The 20,855-nt window shown below is 50.5% G+C and overlaps 1 protein-coding gene across 1 annotated transcript in view; it reads right to left on the reverse strand.

The window, feature by feature from the left end:
- MAPT (microtubule associated protein tau) overlaps nt 1–20,385 on the reverse strand; it is a 96,559-nt gene extending 76,174 nt beyond the window's left edge. Inside the window, exon 1 of the mRNA XM_088028213.1 lies at nt 20,299–20,385. The gene's annotated coding sequence lies outside the window, so the exon portion shown is untranslated. The remainder of the gene's footprint in view (nt 1–20,298) is intronic.
- Between the last annotated feature and the right edge of the window lie 470 nt (nt 20,386–20,855).

Below are 20,855 nucleotides of genomic sequence, written 5' to 3' on the forward strand. Positions count from 1 at the left end.
TCCGTTTCTTGAGTAAGACATGGTAACCACAAATGATTCAAACAACACTTGGGGAAATTTTTTGAGCCACTAAGAACAGACCAGGCAGGTGCAAGGAGGGCTGACCTTCCAGGAGCCCCCATAGCTGCTTTCGTGCTAACGCGGGGTTTGGGGAAGGCAGACTTTGGAAATGAAAGGGAGGTGGCTCCAGGAGACAGCAATGGAGGAAATGGCCAAAGTGGACGGAAAAATGAATGAGCCCACTGCAGGCTCTCCTGGGACTCACCACACGGGTGGGCGGAACGGGCTGTGGGTTGTGCAGTTCTTGCTCACACCGCAAGGTGTCCACAGCTGGGACGTGCTTCATCTCCGTGGGCAAGAAAAACCTCATTAACCTAATGGATATTTTCCAGCAACAAATGTTGCTTCTGCATTTAAGCACACCCGAGGGGAAAGCTATTCCACTAGAGACCCCCAGGCATCCTCCAGGAATCGTGGATATGCTCTAGGAAAATTAGCAGGCGTTTTTAAGCAGGGTGTTTGCTTCTCCTTTCAAATGGAGCGAAGCCAATTCAGCCTGGCTGCTTTAACGAAAATCCCTTGACTGGCCAGGTGGGTCTGAGAGTCCCCCTCCAGCAGCCCAGCCATTGCAGGGAGGCAATGAGAGGCCTGGGACGGGATGTGCAAGAGGAGGAAGGAGATCTGTGCCATGAACTTGCTGTGTGACTCTGGGGAGGTCACTTTACCTCTCTGGGCTGTTATCTCATTGCTCAAGTGGCTCTGGCATCTGTTAAAATGCCAAACTCGTGGGCCTTAACACCTTGCACTGGCACCTCTGTGGATTTTTTCTCAGTATAACCTCAGAGAACAGGGGAGGTGTGAGAGAAAGGAGGGTCCCTCGAGGAGGGAAAAAAAGCAGGAAAGGGAAAGTGGTGATTCATTTTAAGGATGTCATACATTTGGGGGCAGCTCCCAACACTTTCACCTTTCTCTGCTAGCACCTTCATTCTCCTCCATCTCAGTCCCCCCGTCAAATGGTTGACAGAGGCCGTGAGCCACCATCATGAGGGAACACTGGTGACTCGGTCAGGAAGGCAGCAGAGGAGGCCTGGGCTGTGGCTAGTTGGTGGGACCAGGTGGCCTCTGGGGGTTCTTCCACCTTCAAGGTTCTGGGAGTTCAGGGTCCTACAGGCCAAGCAGACTGAGCCAACAAACAGTGGGAGATGCTCCGGCCTGGGGGGGCAGGAAAATAACATTCTAGCCACGGCTGTGCCTGTCAGCCTCTCCGGAGAGCGCCAACAGGACAACACGGTAATTAAAACTGAAATGAGGCCCTCGGAGGACTGGCTGGAACGTCTCTGAGGACTGCTGTGTTGTATCTGAAAGAGACTAGAAGTGCCTTTTTGCGTCTCTGGGTGTGGGAAGTGTCCCCAGAGAGCAGGGTCTTGGGGCCACGTTCTATGTCCTTCAAGGAACGTGGGGGGTTCCAGAGGAACTCCAGACAGGCCTTGGAGCACAGGGTGCAGTCTGCTCACAGAAGTTACTCCAGAAGAGACAGGCGGCGGGGCCAGGCGGACACAGGCCCGGGCCTCGAGGGCTGTGGGCAGAAAAGTCACCACTGCCTTGTCCCCACTGCTGAGGTGCTAGAACGGCAGCTTTTGTTCTTCTCCCCTTCCAAACAGGAAGTGCCCCCTAGCCTGCAGCAGGGGAATGAAATGAGGTCATTTGTGCGAAAACACTGAGAGAGAAAATAGTATTGAAGCTGTTTCTGATATAAAAGGATTGGGCATGAAGATCGTCAAGTGGCACATCGTCCGGTCTCCCCCCTCCCCAAGGAACTCACCCATGGGGGTCTCACTTGGAATGCAGGCTGCCAGGCACGCTGGAGACCACCGTGGTGGCTTGTGGGGCTAGTTTGGGTTGTCACAAACAACGACAAGGCTTGGGTACTTAAAAAACACAGGGACCCACCTCTCCTTGTCCTCCTGCCCCCCCCACTTCCAAGGGAATACTCCAGAAGGTGCTCTCTGTATTCAATTACACTTTATATATGCTTCACACACACACACACACACACACACACACACACACACACTGCGTATACACGCTCCTGGTAAGCTGTATTCCTACAACTCATCTGGGAAGTCCTTCTGTCTAAGGCAGTGAAGTGCCCAGGCTAGCCCACAAAGACCTAGTTACAGAGCTTCCGTCTCTCTGAAATGAGAGGGTGAAGCCACCTCAGAACTTCTCCACCAGGGGTGTCATGCCTGTCAGCTTTGCCTCAGGGGCCTTTGAAAGAACCCTTCTTCCAGATATTTTCATCCTTCTAAGGAGAGCTAGGGCCTAAGCATATATATGAATTTAGCTTTAAAAACATATACATATGGGGGCACCTGGGTGGCTCAGTGGGTTAAGCTCTGCCTTCGGCTCAGGTCATGATTCCAGGGCCCTGGGATTGAACCCCAGATCGGGCTCCCTGCTGAGCAGGGAGCCTGCTTCTCCCTCTGCCTCTCTCTCTCAAATAAATAAATCGTTTTTAAAAAATTTTTAAAAATTAAAAACATGTACATGATTAAAAAAATCAATAGTAGAGTACAGAGTGACAATGGCATGTCCTGCCCGCACCCATGATTCCTCTCTCCCAGAGGCTACGATCAAAATCTGATTTTCATCTTTCCTTCAGATTGGGCTCCATATACACGGCCTCATTCACAGGCATTCTCCCTCTTTTTGTACAAGTGGGAACACATGGTAGTCCCCTTGTTCCTCGCTTAGCATGTCTGAGGGAGTGTCAACAGCAGTGCATTTTGGGGGGGGGCCCACTTTAGTCAACCAGTTTCATAGCAATTATTTCCAGACTTTTGTGTAACAGACGACTCCCCATTGAATCCCCATACAGATTGCCCTTGCTTGCATAGAAAGGATCTCTGCCACCTGGGCCACCAACAGCAGCATCCCGCAGTGATTTATCAGCAGTCTTTTAGAATCAGCAAGCTTGAGCATCTTTTCAGTCCCCACTGAAAACTTTGGCTTTTTTTCCTGTAAACCACCCTTTTTTTCCTCTTTTCCCAGGCATGGGTATTTTGGTAAAGCCTCTGGGGCAATCCTGGAGTGTCCCAGGACTCCCTGCGTGTTCTGGATGACCCAAGGTCCCTGAAAGCGCTAACACCATGGATTCTGTGAGCATCTTTAAAAGCCCGAGAGTCCAGGGACCGCCCAGCTTCTACGTGGGCCCCACCACCCCTCAGTGGAAGGGCGCAAGCTTCCCCAGGGGCAGCTCTGGTATTAGAAATGTGGAATCACCCAAACTCGGTGATTGGCAATATTTCGTGTGATTTATCTCGCAGGGTTTGTCATGGATGGGATCCGTTAATGCCCAACTCCTCCACCCTTACACAGAGCTTCTGTTTTATAGGAAGTGCTCAAGTGACTGTTGAAAGAATAAATCATTAACACCTGTCTAATTGCCCCCCTCTTTTGTCCAGAGGGTAGATAGTACAGTTCAAATGGGTTCAGTGGAACTGTGCTTACAAAGACTCCTAGTGTAAGGAAGTCTACTTCCTGACAGCCTCAATCAGCTTTCTTGCAAATTTCTAAAGCCCCTTTCTTTGGCCCTGGCAATCAGGGTTGCCAGTTAAAATACAAGGCGCCCAGTTAAATCTGAATTTCAGATAAACAACAACTGTTTTAGTGTAAGTATGTCCCAAAGACTGCATGGGACATGCTTAGAGTGATAGTTTCCCGTGGCCACTGTAACAAATTACAAACTGAGTTAAAACAACAGATATTTATTTTGTCATAGTTCTGGAGGCCAGAAGTCCAAAATCAGATCACTGGGCCAAAATCATGGTGTTGGCAAGGTCTCGCTCACTCCCGTCGGAAGTTCTCGAAGAAAATCCTTTGTTTGCCTCTTCCAACTTCTGGTGGCTGCTGGACTCCACGTCACTCCACGTCACTCCAACCTGTGCCCCCTGTCATCAGTCACAGGGTCTTCTAATCTCTCTCTGCCTCCCTCTTGTAAGGACACAAGTGACTGCTTTTATCACCTGCCCAGATAATACAGGATAATCTCATCTCACGATGCTTCAGTTGAATGACATCTGCAAAGATCCTTTTTCTAAATAAGGTCATAGTCACAGGTTCTGGGGATTAGGAGCTGATATCTTTGGGGGGCATTTTGCTGCCTATCACACTTACACTAAAAAAGAAAATTGTTGTTTATCTGAAATTGAAATTTAACCAGGCATCCAGGAGTTTAATTTGCTAATTCTGACAGCCTTCCCTGGGCCTGAGTTTCTCCTGAGATGGCAGGGACTTAAGCAGTTTGTCTTACCTGCTCATCACTCCTCCTAGAATGAGCTTGGGGACCAGACCCAATCCTGCTCATCAAAATCTTTTGTCTTTGAAGTAGGGCTCATGATTTATGGTGGCATTCCGGTTTTCAGGAGAATCTAAAGGCTTAAACTAATACGAAGTCTTAGCTTTTGAAAAGATTCTGGCAAATGATGCACGCATTTCTACTTTTAACACTCAAAACTCCAAATGCTGACCTACACTCCTCCCCACTTCAGGTCTTTATATGAAAGCATTAAGAGAAAATATAGCCTTGGATTTGTTTTCTTTGTTGTTGTTTTAAAGATTTTATTTATTTATTTGAGAGAGAGTGGGGGGAGGGGGAAAGGGAGAGAGAGAATGTCAAGCAGACTCCTGGCTGAGCACAGAGCCTAATACGGGGCTTGATCCCATGACTCCTGAGATCACGACCTGAGCTGAAACCAAGAGTCAGACACCCAACTGACTGAGCCACCCAGGCACCCCTGTTGTTGTTTTTAAAGACTTTATTTTTAAGTAATCTCTACGCCCAACTTCGATCTTGAACTCAAAATTCCAAAGTCAAGAGTTGCACACTCCTGGGTTAAATGGGTGATGAGTATTAAGGAGGGCACTTGTGAAGAGCACTGGGTGTTGTATGAATCACTAAATTCTACACCTGAAACTAACATTACACTATGTTAACTAACTGGAATTTATTTTTTAGTTTTTTTAGATTTACTTATTTGTTTTGGAGAAAGCGAGCACGAGTGGGTGGGGCAGAGGGAGAGAGAACCTGAAGCAGGCTCCTTGCTGAGCGTGGAGCCCAAGATGGGGCTCGATCTCATGACCCTGAGATCACAACCTGAGCAGAACACAACCTGAGCAGAACACAACCAAGAGTCTGATGCTCAACTGACTGTGCTACCCAGGCGCCCCAACTAACTGGAATTTAAATAAAAACTTGAAACTAAAAAAAAAAAAAAAGTTGCATGCTCCACCAACTGCGCCAACCAGGTGCCCCAGAACTGTATTTGATATAAAAGGACTGGGTATTAAAATCATAAAGTGGGAGGTGCTTGGGTGGCTCAGTCAGTTAAACGTCCGACTCTTGGGGCACCTGGGTGGCTCAGTCGTTAGGCGTCTGCCTTCAGCTCAGGTCATGATCCCAGGGTCCGGGGATCGAGCCCCACATCGGGTTCCCTGCTCCGCAGGAAGCCTGCTTCTCCCTCTCTCTCACTCCCCCTGCTTGTGTTCCCTCTCTCGCTGTGTCTCTCTGTCAAATAAATGAATAAAAAATCTTATAAAAAAAATAGCCTGACTCTTGATTTTGGCTCTGGATATGATCTTGGGGTCATGAGATCGAGGCCCACATCGGGCTCCACACTGGGTGTGTAGCCTGCTTACAATTCTCTCTCCCTCTGCCCCTCCCCCCTAACTCACTCGAACACACTCTCTCAAAATAAATAAATAAATGATCATAAGGTGGCATGTCACCCACAAATATACAGGTTACACACCTATTACCCTTTCAGTTCTCAAGTCTCTTTAAGAAAGGCCTTAAGTTTCGATCAGTATTGAATTCACGCAGTCATCCATCTATCCAATCTTTAAAGAATTATCAAGCATTTATTCTGTGCCGTGTGCTGTGCCAGGCACTGAGGATACAAAGAGGAGCCGAACATTGCCCAACAGATGGAGGTGTTCGGGAGCCTGGCGCCCCGGGGAAGCCCCAACAGTGGAATCGGACAAAACTGTGGAAATTAAACACAAGATAATGGGCCCTAGTGATGTGAAAGCACAAAGTGTTAATCAATTTGCTTTAAAATAGTCGTATAGAGAAAAACCCAATTAATTTGCTAATTATCTTTAAATTCTAGCAACCGTTTTTAGCTGTTAATTAAGGAAAAAATAACTTGTATTACAAGATGGGTTACTTAGTGGGGTCTGCTTTAACACGATAGAGGTTTCTTCCTCTCCCCGTGTCTCCCGGATCCCTGGAAATGTGGGTGATGGCAGCAAAGCAAATCATCAGGGCAAGTCCAGCGGTTCAGCCCAGAGGGGGGCTGCTTGGACTCCGTAATTTCTGCCTTCACCTGCAGTGCCACTCCCTCCCCATTCCTAGGGTACAGGGAGCATTTCAGGGGGCACAAATTATGCCCACAACCCAAACACATCTTATGCTGAATAGACTTTTAAGAAGAAAAAGCAATCTCTTCATTTAATAATCATAAAGCTAAAATTCCAGGTCACTGACATATATATATTTAAGAAAAAAAATCAAAAGCTTTTTTTTTTTTTTATCCTGGGGCAGGGTGTGGGAAGCAGTGAGGTCTCCTCTCCCCTACCCCCTACTCAGGCACAGGCCTTTTAACAAGTAGTAAGATCCCTCAGGCTAAAGCAATGAATGGAGATCCAAGGATGGAAAAGCCAGGGTGAGGCCTGCTCTTTTTTTTTTTTTTTTTTAAAGATTTTATTTATTTATTTGAGAGAGAGAGAGACAGCGAAAGAGGGAACACAAGCAGGGGGAGTGGGAGAGGGAGAAGCAGGCTTCCCGTGGAGCAGGGAGCCCGATATGGGGCTCGATCCCAGGACCCTGGGATCATGACCTGAACCGAAGGCAGACACTTAATGACTCAGCCACCCAGGCACCCGAGGCCTGCTCTTGAGAAGCAGCAGTTCTGGGTTCAAATCCCAGGTCGGTCTAAAACTAGCCATGTGATTTTGAGGTGCCACTTAACTTTCCTGAACCCCATTTAACCTCCCTGAACCTCAGTTTCACGATCTGGAAAAGGGAAAAGAATTTTTACAGGCTCACATCAAGAACTAAATGAGATCATATAAACTGTAAAGTACTATCTGCTTGTTAGCAATTCAGGGAAAGAGGAGACCCCCCTAGCACCCCGACATCACACCATGTAGGCCACCCAAATGTGAGCCCTGCCCCATGCCTGGTGTTAAAAATGTTCCCTTATGACTCCCCTCTCCCAAATATCTAAATAAGAATGTTAAAATAAATCAGCTTTTTAAATGAGACTGGCCATTCCCTAATTAGTCCAAATTAGAACAATATTAGTATGTCCAGAAAGCCAGGTCATCCCAAATGTTCTCTTCAAACTTGGGCCCACTGGGGACAGGGTCTGTTCTACTAGAAGGGAGCAATCCCAGGAGCCTCAGTCATTAAGTGCCAGTGACGTAGGGTCTGGTGCCTATAATGTGGCCCTAACCTTTGATGATGAATGAGCTCCCTGCACCCAGAGGCCCAGATGTGGCCAGCATGCCCTGGCCGGTCCAATGGCCAAAAGAGCTGCCCTCTGCCTAGCGTTCCCATGCTCCTACCTTTGCATCCAGCACTTTGTGCAAAGGGGTCAGCACCCTACAGCTCCCACCCAGATCCACGAGAGCTAAGCAGGCCTGTGCTCAGTGCCGAGACCAACAGCATTCCTCCAGGTGGCCCCATCTTTCAGTTTGGGGTGCTTTTAAGAATTTTCTTGAAGAACGACTCACACTACTCACACCCTAAATACAATTTATTATTATGAATACCATGAAATGATCACAGTTCTCCCCCCACCCCAGAAAAACCCAAGAAAACAAACTAGGATGGGAATCTCACATATGGTATGTAGCTCTAAGCTAAGTGGATTAAAAAAAAAAAAGTTGGGAAAGAGGGAGGCAAGAACAGAACTGAGAAATGGCTCTTGTTTTCTTTAGATGCAAGGGTGGCTGTGGAAATGCATTTCAGTATCATAAAAGTGCCTGTTGAGGCTGCAATTCTAAATACGCACTATGTGTGACCCCCAACCCTATCCGTGTTAGCCTCCTTTCTCTGCTCCCCATCATCCCCCCTTTACCTAGTCCTAGAGGTGAATGGCGGTGGTGTAGACACAGGGGAAATAAAGTGGATTGTCAAGTGAGGGGGATCAGACAGTGCACCAGGAGGCTGTACGATGCCACCCAGCCCCTCCCTCCCTCCCACTGTGACCCTTTTCCCTAAGAGCAGACAGGGAAACGCCCACTTGGAATTAAATTTCTCCCTGTAGACACTGCCTGGGAACCTGAATGTCATCTCCCCTGAGTTTAGACACCCAGGCCCCTCCTGGCCACCTTTCCCAGCCCTCGGTCACACATAAACCCTCCACAGAAGTGTGGCAGGTGTGGACATTTTTCATGCTTTGTGTAAACTGGAAGAAAAATGAGCTTCTCTATTGGATAAGTGTCGACCTGCCCACGACACTAAATTTGGTTCTGCTGTCCCCGGCGACATGAAGCCACAGCCCAGTTTAGAGGCTAGCTTTCGGTTTAAAATACTTTCTCCAGTCTCAGGTTGCATATGACCCATTCAGGGAGGCTGGAGGGCACAGCTTCTCGGGTCATTCGCACTAAAGACAGGTCTGTTGGCGTGGAGAGTGGACCGCGAGAGGAGGCATGGGAGGCATGAAGGCAGCAAGGCACAGGAATTGGGGAGAAGCATGATCTGGCTCCCGGGTGGTGAAGTCTCTGGGCCTCAGTCGGTTCCCCTGCAAAATGAGGATGATAATCTCTGCCTCGAGGGGGAGGGAGGGTTAAATGAGGCCATGTTTTTAGTAAAATAAATGCAACCGGCTAGTACCGTTATTATCAGCATCTTCATACAACAAAATTAGTTGAGACCAAGAGGGAGTATGTTAAGTCCATCTGAAGTAGGGCAGCCGGGCTGTTGGCAGGCTGGGGTTACACACGTGCCCTGACATACTACCCACCACCCACACGCAAGAGAAGCCCTCCACTCCCAGGACAAACACAGCTGGACGATAACCCAGCCCCAGCTCCATTCAAATTCTAAGTGCAAGCGCTTCAATTAATACACTTCGCCAAGCCTCTGGCCACCACACAGCCATCAGAATATCGTACCACCTAAGTCAACTCCAGCCTTTAATTCAATCACTATTGCCTTAATCGGTTCCCTTCCTGGGCTGAACACTGAGTAGCCAGAAGAGGCTGCCCCTGGGCATAATTAGAATAGGAGATTCTGTACCAAGTCCCTGTCTGATTAGGAAGAAACTGAAAACCCCTGCGAAAACGGAAAGGCTCCCAGGAAATGCCATCTGAGGGTCACGATACAGGTCAGGGAGGCCCTCGCCCCTCTCCGGAGAAGTCGGTGCCAGCAGGGACAGGGGATCACCTGAGATTACGCTACAGGCACGACCACGCTCTGTCCTGTCCTGTGCTTTAGACGTCTTCTGTAAAGAAGGGAACCAACAAGACCAATACAGGCTGGACTGCAGCTGCCTGTCCATCCCTGCTGGGCACGGGCCCTGCTGATGGTTGCTCACCCCTGGGAACGAGCCTGCACCATCCTCCCACCAAGAGGGGAGCAGGGTGGCGGCAGCTGAATGATCTCGGGCATCGGGCTCCACTCAGCCCACGGAGACTTCAGATCCGGCGCCTGACTCTGTCTCCCTGTGGCATTTGTCTCCTGAGGAGCTCGAAGGCATTCTCATAGATGGTTTTATTTCAGTTCTGCAACTACCCAGTGCGAAGGGAGCCTGCATTATCATCCATTTGGGGGTGAGGGCATTGCACAATCCCCATTTTACAGATGGAAAAATGGAGGTACAGGAAATCTTCCACTTCGCCCCAGGTCTCTTAAGTTGGTAAACAGGAAAGGTTGCAATTAAATTCAGGGTTTGGCAAGCAAGCCCACGCAGTGGGTGATAACAGGCCCACAAAATGAGGCGATGCCTAGCTTCTGGAATTCAGTCTTGCCAGCAATAAATGATAAGATCTTTTTTTTTTTTTGGTTCTTTATCACTTGGCCCAGATTATCAACTTATAACATGAATCCTGCCAGTTAAACAAATTTTTTCCCATGCATTTCCCATCAGACATCAAGCATCGGTTCATAATTATTTATAGCACTTCAGTGACACTGTAAGGGATTTATTTCCATGTATTTGGTCTTTATTAACACTCTGCAGGGAACAGAGTGCAGCCATTGCTCCCCGCAGGATTAAAGATGGAGGGACTTGAGATACAGGAGGCAGAACTGAACCTAGTGGAGGTGCCCAGCAGGCTGGTCACACAGGAATAACCCTGGGGAAAGATTAAATAGGGTTAAAGCAGGTTCAGGTGAGTTTGTGACTGATCACTCCATTATTCAAGCGGATTTAGGGATGTTCTTCGAAATCCTTCCTTTCTAAGCTGGGCTCACAGTGAGGCACAGGCAGAAGCTGCTGCACGTGGGTTGGGGCCAGTGTGAATTTCCCTGTTCCTAGGGAAAAGACAAGACAGCATGTGGATGGCAGAAGGGCTGGGGACTCTTCCAAACAGCTATTCCTGGTGATTCTTGGCAAGGGGAGCTTTGAAAGGGACAGGTTCACACGAATTTATACCGCAATTATTACCGTACCCCAACACAGAAGATTATATACAAGTGTTTTACTCATGTATACAACCTTTGCTTGGCTTATTAACATACCTTGATTTAAATTCGGATGCATTACCAATACTAAAATTGAAAGCTGTCAGGTGTTCAGCAAACCTAATATAAAAAGTCTAGACCTACATCAAATAAGGGAGTAAATATTCACATTTAAATATATAATTATAATTATGGGGTGCCTGGGTGGCTCAGTCGGTTGGGCGTCTGATTCTTGGTTTCGGCTCGGGTCATGGTCTGGGGGTCCTGGGATGGAGCCCCATGTTGGGCTCTGCGCTCAGCAGGGATCTGCTTGAGATTCTCTCTTTCTCTCCCTCTGCCCTGCCTCCCCCTCCCACACGCGTGCTCTCTCTCCAATAAAATAAATAAATATTTAAAATATATATATAATTATAATATTTATATGTACATATATTTTAAACCAAAGAGATTCTTTAAGTTGTAACTTTCCCTTGGGCATTAAAGCATTTGGTTTTAGATTATTAATTATCCAATACGCCTCTTTTTGAGGGCTAGGCTGTGGGAGGGGGCATGAGTTAAGACAATAGTTTGGTGCCAATATGACCTACAAATCGATGGCCGAACTGGATTTGGTCCAGGACAATTCCATTGACACATAATTTAGAACACTGGTTCTCATTCAGGTCCTTTACCCTGGCGGAGGGACACAGTTCCACAGTTCTATGAATTGGTCTTTCCCAGCCCTTCCTTCTTGGCATTATGTGTTGGCTGGAGATCACATGACAGCAATTATGCACCCAGGGGTCTTCTAATATCCTTGGCGTCCGGGGGAGGAGGGCCCGAAGATGAAAGTGCATCCCTGGGCTTTTTACGCTACGACTGCAGACTAAGTCCGAAGACAACATCAGCCAGCCTTCCTGGGAGAACAGAAAACTGGGCCACAAATGGGTAGGCAAACTAGCAGCTGGGACCAGAGATAATTACGTCCCTCTGCCCTTAGATGCCAGATTGAGCAGGAGAGGGGGCAAGACCAAAGGAAGGGCCATGAATGGAACCTCATTTCCAATGGCTTCAGATTTAATTCTACCTTGCTGATTCAAAATGGTTTTTAATAGTCGGACCTTTATCTAAAATCTCTTCACTAAGGAGGGTTAATATAGTAGATGAGATTTATATTTATTTTGGGTCTTAAAGGAAGAATTTTGTAACACCCCCTTAACCTGGGATTTTATGTGAATGAATTCAAAGTGCTGAGCTCATCCTGGAAGGCAGGCAAGAGATGGGGCAGGCGGGGAAGTTGACTGCCCACAATTCACTTAATACCAAAGTCTCCACAGTGGGCCCTGTCCCAGCTGACACCATGTAAGAAACAGAAAGGAAGGACTGTAAATATTCAAGGCTGGGTCCAAAGGACCCGATGTCCACAGCCAAGGCCTCCTCCTACCACAGCCAACCTTCTAGGCCCGTCACACTTGTTACCATAATCACATAATTTAAATAAGATGCAAGCCGATGAGATTCGAGTGCAAAATGAAAGGCAAACTCTTAAAATCATTAATTGGTTTTAGGAAAATCTAGTTGAACACTTTGGAAAGACTTCATAAAAGTGAGTAATTTTTTTTTACTGTCAAACAAGATATTAAAGACTGTGAACGAAACAGTAAAACTCTAGAGAGATTCTGCATTCAGATTACTCTGTAGTGTAAGCCCTTTTTCCAAGGAGCTAAAATCTGAATTCCTAAACAATGTATTATGAGTGTGGCTTAGGTAAAAAAGACAAGAAACTCCAACCAACTGATCCAAACACCAGGAGTATCATTTCATAACGATTTTTCTGATTTAATGACTTTTTAAAAACTAACATAGTATGACCCTCAGTCTTCATTTCATAGATAAGAAGGCTTCTTAAACCAAATTTAGTAATTCAGATATGAGCATGCTCATGGGATGCTTGGAGTTTCCTGGATTCAGAACATGTTGAGTTTGTTTTATTTAACATTTTCTGCTTGACTCTTCTCTTGACCATGAAGCCCGCTTGCCAGTTTACCAACTTCAACAGCCTGCTTAATTATTTCATTTGTAAATCCTCTCCTCCACTGCCTTCCATTACTTTCCCAATTCCATCTGTGCTTGCTTTTTTTTTTAAAGATTTTATTTATTTATTTGACAGAGAGAGACACAGCGAGAGAGGGAACACAAGCAGGGGGAGTGGGAGAGGGAGAAGCAGGCTTCCCGCTGAGCAGGGAGCCCGATGTGGGGCTCAATCTCAGGACCCTGGGATCATGACCTGAGCTGAAAGCAGTCGCTTAACGACTGAGCCACCCAGGCGCCCCTGTGCCCACTTTTTATTCAGTGAGTAAGCTAGTAAGAGCTCTGAACCCAACACGCTAGCTAAGCCGGGTCACCATTCCCAGGATGGTGGGAGGGCGCGGTTCAGCTCCGGCTGGTGTGGAGAGCACAGTCTATTCCTGGCGTGGAGCAGATTTCAGGAAGGAAGAGGAGAGAAGCGGAGACAACAGAAATAAGTTACTCTGCCTGCTTGTGGCAAGAACTCTGTCTGTACATTTAAACATGGGTGTGTGGGATTTTCGGGGGACCGGGCAGCTGCCCACTTCTATCTTGATCTTTAGTCAGTGCAACAATTTATCTGTTACAAGTGTATCCATCACCAGGGTCAGTAGATGCCTTTGCACATTCATCACAAGTGTTGATCCAGAGGCTGCTGCCCTTGAGACCATTCACTAAGAATTTTACTATGTGCCATGCCCTGGGCTAAGCGCTGCATCCCCTCCTTACCCCCTTTAAACCCCACAGCAACCAGGGAGATAGGTACTGCCATACCCCAAGGTGAAGACAACAACAAACTCCCCAAGAGGCTAAACAACACAGCTTGGGTCCCACAGACACTCCACTCCCTGGATTTGCACCCAGGAGGTCTGATCAGAGTCCACACCCTTAACCACTAGCCAAACCTAATACCTCTACCTGCAAGACACTGCCCTGCACAGAGGGCCTGTCGAGGAAGAAACAGTGTCTGCCTTCAAGATGCTCAGTAACCATCCTTGAATAGCTGAGGCACAGAATACATTTTGGGCGGATTCATTCAATAGTGCCCCTGATTGGAGCAAGTACAGAGCCCACTGAAATGCCAATGCAGCAAAAAACAAATTCAGATAATCCACCTGGAAGTCATTCAAGTTTGTATTTTGGGGAAGCTGGTTTTAGCTGCACATCTGCAGAATGTCTCCTAATCAGAGAACCCAGAAAGTTCAGAAACCATCCCAAGATGGTCTTACACTGCTTGCCCACACTCAGGCCAAGGCCATCTGTGCAGGAAAGGAACCTGGCCAAGGTGGCGGGGGCATGGCGCCTAGAGACAGGAAAACATGGTTGGACAGTAACCCCTTTGGTGAGGTAATAGGGGTGAGACCGATGTGTATGGTGTATGTCTGATGGCCCACATAGGGTCGGCTGCAGAATGACAGTGGCCTCCGATCTTCCCCCAGGTGGAGTGGCAGTGTGTCGTGGGGTCGAAGGATTCCAGGCAGTTCCTCTGTGCCACAGCATAAAGGAATATTTACTGCAGAGACTGGGCCCCAAGAAGTAAGAAAAGCCTCCAGGCCCACCTTTGCCAAGGGAGCCCTGAGATTCCTGCATGAGGCCCTTCCCATGTCCACCCAAATCAACTCAGCCACAGGCTCAGAGCTGGTCCCACTGGCTGGTGCCAAAACTTTGATCCCTCTGAGGGCACTGTCCACTGTCCATAGATGAGTATCTGCTGTCCCTAAAACTTCACCGATTTGACTGTGACCATAGCTGAGTCTATGTCATGATCCCCCAATCTTGATTTCTAGCCTTCTCTGAGCCAATCAGAACCAGCTGTTCCTTTGTATGACAGAACGGTCTTGAAAACCTGGGTCTGGGGGAAGAGGTTTAAGGTCCCTGAGATATTTTCTCTTTGTTTTATAAACAGAGACACAGAGGTTGAGTTAAATCCTTTGCTCCATGTGTCAAGGCTAGATCAGAAATTATGAGCTTTAGGTTGTGCTCCAATTGCAGACTCTTTCAAAAGTTCATTTTGTGAGTCAGTGGCTTTGGAGTTTGAATCTTCCACTGGGTCAATGTTACAGATCATGCTTGGGTTCCCAGGCTAGCCCACAAAGACCTATTAAAGCCACACGTAGCTGAGAAGGGGAGGGAGCTAGGGTCAGACTTCCAGCTCTACCCCTCACTGGTTGTGTGACCTGTAGTGAGTTACTAAACCTCTCTGTACTTCAGTTTCTCCATACGTAACAGAGATAATAACAGCACCTGCTACCAAAGGGGGCTGTTGGGAGGATGAAATGAGATAATCTCTGGGGAGCACTTAGAACAGTGCCTCCTAAAAGACACTCCTTAAACATAAGTGCCATTATGATAGGAATGCCAAAGTAACAATGTTTCTATAGCAGGGCTTCTGACCCTGGCATGAGCGACATTTGGGGCTGGATATTCTTTGATGTGGGGGACTGTCCTGTGCATTGCAGGAGGTTTGGCAGCATCTCTGGCTTCTACCAACTAGGTGCCTGTTGCACCTACCCCAGTTGTGAAAAACTGGCTCAGCTGGTTAAACATCTGCCTTCGGCTCAGGTCATGATCTCAGGGTCCTGGGATCGAGCCCCATGTTGGGCTCCCTGCTCAGCTCAGCGGGGAGTCTGCTTCTCCCTCTCCCTCTGCCTGCATCTCTCCCTGCTTGTGTTATCTCTCTCTCTCTGTGTGTCAAATATATCAATAAAAACTTAAAAAAAAAAGCATCTCTAGACATCTCAATGGCCCTGGGGACTGAACACCACTGTTTTAGAGGAAAACAGCCAGAGTCCCAGCTGGAATATTGGGGTCCTCTCCCGGAAGCAGCCCAGCTGGTCAGGCAGCAGTCTTCTCTTCCCCTCACCTGCTCAGGCGTGCCCCTCCATGTCAGGGCTCCTGCAAATCACCATGGAAGCAGCAAGGGTGGCAAGTTAGGAGCGATTAATCAAGTGTATATTTCTGGGGATGTGGAGGGATTGAGGGGCAGTTTTTAAAGTGGGATAATGAAAAATGCAGGGCAGGAGGAAGGGGAAGGGGCAGAAACAAATGGGGTTTCCCACCCCATCTTTCTGACCTCTGGCACCAGGAGAACCTACAGTCCCAGAGATGGCAGGGCAGGGTCTTCTTTCCCCTGGGGTATTGTGTGCTTTCTTCCCACCCTCTCTCCTGAACTCTTCTGGCCAACCAGGGTGGGGTGAGCAGTGGGGACCGGGCTCTGGGGCCAAGGAGTGCTGTACCAGGAAGGGAGAAGGCTCGGAAGCAGAGGAGGGAGGGTGTGGAGGTGTACCAAGGGGCACAGGCCGCTTTCTGGGTGCCAGTTGGACACTGATAGGGGACAAACTGGGCTGGATTTGTCCCCAAACCCTCCTGATGCCATGACCTTGAATATAGCCCCCCCATTCTGTTTTCTTTTTGCCACCTTTTTGACCTGCATTTTCCCATTTTACCCACTTATTTGTATACCTAGCACTGTTTTAAGCCTCTGGGGGTGTTTTTATTTGTTTTTGAGTGATTCTTTTTCAAGGTGGGAGTAAGGAGAATAATATCTAGTTGGAAAACTATCACGTGTTTAACTAGAAAGTTAATATATGTTCATATACAGCTGTGGAGCCACTCAAACCATATTCGTATACATAAATGCTGAGGGAAGTTGTAATAAAACACAACTTTTAAAAAATTTTCAACAAATGGGCTTCATGAACTGATGTTAAAAGGGCAGAAAGAAAATTCAGCCTAAACAAAGGGCACCACAATCCTATTACATCTTCAGGCTGGCACTGCCCTCCAAGGGCATGTGGGTCAAAGCGCCTATTCAATAGAAGGGGCTCTTTCCCCAACTGGAGTATATCTGACCCTTTCTCAGTCAAACTGATTCTAAGTTTTCTTTCAGTTTGTGGGAATAATCCATTTCTTTTGTTCCTGTCAGGGATGCTGAGCCTGATACCTGAAACCAGTTCAAAGCCACGCCCTTCCACCAAGGGCAGGTGCAGAGGAGGTCTGTGTGGGGCAGGCACATACAGACATGGACTGTCACTCGTCCAAACCCAGCAAAGCCAACAAAACTCTCCCACAAACTATCCAAAGGCAATCCCAAGAGCCAAGCCTGGTTATTGCAGTAAACACAAGCTGTTTCAGAATCAACTGCTGGTCAAGAAATTGATTAGCTTCAGGAGTCACTCGAGACCAGCCACTGGGATGGAGTGGGATGGGGTGGTAATTCATTTATTGTTTAGAGGAAGGGTTTGGAGATGGAGGAATAGATAAGCGATTCTTATCTAGCAAACCTAAGCAGCATCATAAAATGCAAAATAATACCTTCATTAATTTTGGTAGGAAAGACATTTCTTTTTCTGCTGTAGGATAGGTCAGTTGGAGGGGTAAGGGACCAAAAAGCCATCCTGCCGAACCTGAGCACACAGGAGAAGTGGCCTGGAGAGCCAGGCCCCGCAGTTGCTCTCCCAGGTTCCATCATCGATCCCAACTCAGCCCAGCTGGAGACCGGGCCGGGAGGTTCCTGGGTGCCAGAGGCCAAGTGGGGTCGTAAATGAGCTCCCGCCTGATGGGGATCGGGGACAGGAATCGATGGCCCTCGGATCCGTGCCCGGACATTTCCCGTCGGAGCATGGGCGCAAATGCTGCATCCCTCGAGATCCCGGGAGGGGGAGGGGGGAAGCCGTTTAGTTCAAGCGCGCGGAGAGCTGGGATGGTGTTTCCAAATCCGCGTACGAAGATCCATCCCCTGGCGCCCGGGATGCCGACCGAGAGACCCACCAAAGCGCCAACACATTTCAAAATGGAGCAAAATCGCGGACGTCTGGACTGCGCTTTGTTTCCGGCATTGAGCTAAATGTGCTCGCTCCCGCCACGCTCCCTTTCCCCTCATCGACAGGAGGTGACCCCTCCGCCCTCGGTCTGCCCCGGGCAGCAGTGGCCGCGGGCTACCGGTTCTCAGGACCGCTCCGAGACCCTCGCTCTGTCTGGAACCTGAATTCCGCGCCCAGTTCTAGGGTGGAGGGAGTGGAGAGGGGCGAGCGGAGAAGATGCTCGAAGCGATCCTTGAACCTCTCCTGCACCCCACCCTTGGCGGACTCAACTCTTCAGGGAGGCCCCACACTACCCGGGCTCCGACCTCCGACGCTACAGCCGGGAAGGTTCGGCCTGGCCTCTGGCGGGCTCTCGACCCCGAGCCGGATCATTCCCTGGACATTCGGATCAATCTGTGCGGCTCGCGTGCATGATTCGGTTCCAGAGATGTTCATCCCTCTCGGAACTGCGCCCCCGCATCAGTCTGCAGCGATAGAATTAACCAGAAAACCTCGCGGACCCGGCTCATCGCAGGAGGGCGAGGCTCGGACTCCTTTGCCAGGGGTCCATGCCCCCCTTCCCCGCTCTCGGCCCCGTTCCAAGGGAGGTGGTGTACTCGGGCTTTCAAGTTAAAATCTTGTACGTTTCCAAAATGATATTCGGCCACAATAATAAGAATACACGAGGGACGCTGATCTGGGTGGCTGAGGCCGCCGGAGGCCCATTATGAAGAGTCACCCGCTCAGGGTTGAGGTGAGGGGGTCTCCCTCCAGCGGCCTGGTAAAGACTGAGGGGCCGCGGCCTCGCCTGCCCCTAGGGTTCTCAATCTTGGCTGGGAAGGGGCAGGGCAAAGCCCTGAGGTCAGTTCTTGGGACGCGTGTGGTTTCCATAGCAACATCCTCTCCGCGCCCCCCCCCCCCCGGTCATCTCAGGAAAAATGGGTGTGGCCCGAAGCACAGGAGGAACCCTCTTGCCCCCTTACATTCTCCTGCCCCGCGAAGCAACAGGGCATGAAGCGATGAGGGGCTCCGCCTGTGCGCTGTCCCCGCCACCTCCCAGGGGTCGCTGGTGACCCTTGGTGGGCAGCCCGTGGGAGGTGGTCCCCAGGCCTCTCGGGGTGTAGGGAGGGTCTTCCTCCCTCTGCGGCCACCCGCACAGCGCGCAGAGACCTTAAATCCCAGCCCTTCGGCCCCGCGGACTTTTCCTGGCGCGCCGCCCGGCTCCGGGAGGGGGTCGAGGGGGTCACGCCCATTCCATCCGTGCCCCCAGGGCTGTGACCGGGGTTCCTTGACCCCAGCCAGCCCGAGATCTAACGGAGGGCTCGAAAATGAGGGTCGGAAAATAGGGGGAGGGGCGGGGGCCTAGGTTAAACCTCTCATAGATAACAGCCAAAAAAAACCAGGGCTGGCAGCGCAGATCACGTAAGCCCTACAAACAAAGCATCTAGCCCCCGAGAAAGATTCCGGGTGAACGCCCCCAGGGCTCAAGCCCACAGCAGCAAAATACCAAGATTTCAGCGTTGATTACTCCCCCCCCCACACACACACACTTAATTACAGTCCCCGCCCGGTCCTCCAAAGCCTAGCCACCCGGCTTGGCACGGTACAGTAAAGACGTGACACGCCGCAAAAAGATGGCACCTCGCGTTTAGAAGGGAAAAAAAAGCAGGGGTGGGAGTGGGAGGAGGCAGAGCCTACCCTCCCCTTCCTTGCCCACCCGGGTCCACACCCACTGCCGCAGTGAGGGGCGAGCCTTGCGCGCCAGCCCTGCGCCTCCGGCAGGGAGCGCACACGCCGGACGCCAGGCGCAGAGCGCAGAGAAAGGGGCCCGCCCCGAAATGCACCTGCAGCCCCCGCGCCTGTCTGTGCGCGGCTGCGGCTGTGAGCGCCAGCGAGCGGGGATCCGCCGCTGCCGAGTCCTTCCACATTGCAAGGCCAGGTGACTCCAGCCTTTTCGTCTTTCGGAGCCTCAACATCGGTATCCGCGCACTACCTTCTCTCGGGCACGGCGCTGCTCGCGTCTCGGTGCCAGGCGCGCGCAGGGGGAAGGGCAACTAAAGTGACAGCGCCTGGACCCCTCCCCATCTCCTCGATTCCACTCCCAGCCCCCAAATGTCCCCTGTGGGTTTCTGAAGGAGGAAAACGGGGAGGGGGTGGGCCACCGCCTTAAATCAGGGGCAGTGAAAGCCCCACTGGAATTGCTGCCGGGGAGGTGTAGGGAGGGGCAGGCAGGGTTCATCTTTTCTAGAACCGGATCCATACCTTCCTGAAGGGCTTATGGCCAACCAAAGCAGAGAAATAGGATTACAGGTTCGGTTTCGGGGGTCGTCATTGGACACCCCCCAACACACACACATAGACGCACGCCCATTGCGGCAAAAGGTGACGATCGAGAGTGCACAGCAGCCCCTTCCCCCAGGTCACCGCCATCCGCGCCCCACCCTTCGGGCACAACCTCTGCCCGGGTCCGCGCGAAGCGGGTCTTTAAGGACACCCCCTAACACACACACACACACACACACACACACACACACACACAAACGCGCGCGCGCGCGCGCGCGGATCCCTGCATGGGTGCCTTTCCAAGCCGCCCTAGTCCCAGCCCCGGAGCGCACAGGGCGCAGGGAGGGGCCCCAGCCGTTGCCCCCGACCTATGCTTACCTCATGAAACCCATCTCTGAGGCAGGGGACAAGGGGCGGCAGCCTGGGGGTGCAAGGGGGCGGACGAGGAGGCAGATTTAGGAACCTCGCGCTTACCTTATAGTCGACAGAGGGCGAGGACAGTAGAGGAAAGAGAGGAGAAAGTGGCTGTGGCGGCGGCGGCAGAAGGTGGGCGGCGGCGGCGGCGCGGCTGCTGGTGCGGGAGCTGGTGGGTGGCGGAGATTGCGAGCGCGTGCACCAGCGAGAGGGCGCGCTCCCGAGGCCGGCGGGCGGCGCAGGCGCGAGCAGCGGGAGCGCGAGCCTCCCCAAGGGAGGGGTGGGCAGCGAGGCCTTCGCGGACGTTTTCTCCTCCGGCCACTAGTGGGCGCGCGCGAGCACCCCACCACTCGGCCCGCCCCAGCCTCCTGGCTCCCTCCTTTCGACGCTTCCCTTCTCCTGACTCCCCTCCCTCGACACCTCGAGCCACGGCGCTCGCCGCTACGCGCATGCGCGTTCCATGGAGCACGCGCACTTCAGGTCTCCTACCGTGGCTGGAGTCTTTGTCTTGTCTAAGAGGTCTCCGCCCTTGGGAGAGAGGCTAGGTTCCCCGCTCTGGGTTTGGGAAGAAGCTGGTGCTCCGTCCCCCAGATCCGCTGCCCCTTTTCCTTATTGTC

The sequence above is a fragment of the Eumetopias jubatus genome, unplaced genomic scaffold, assembly GCF_037043125.1.
Source record: "Eumetopias jubatus isolate StellerSeaLion01/CBP00866 unplaced genomic scaffold, mEumJub1_p1.0 scaffold_10, whole genome shotgun sequence".
Classification (NCBI taxonomy): Eukaryota; Metazoa; Chordata; class Mammalia; order Carnivora; family Otariidae; genus Eumetopias; species Eumetopias jubatus.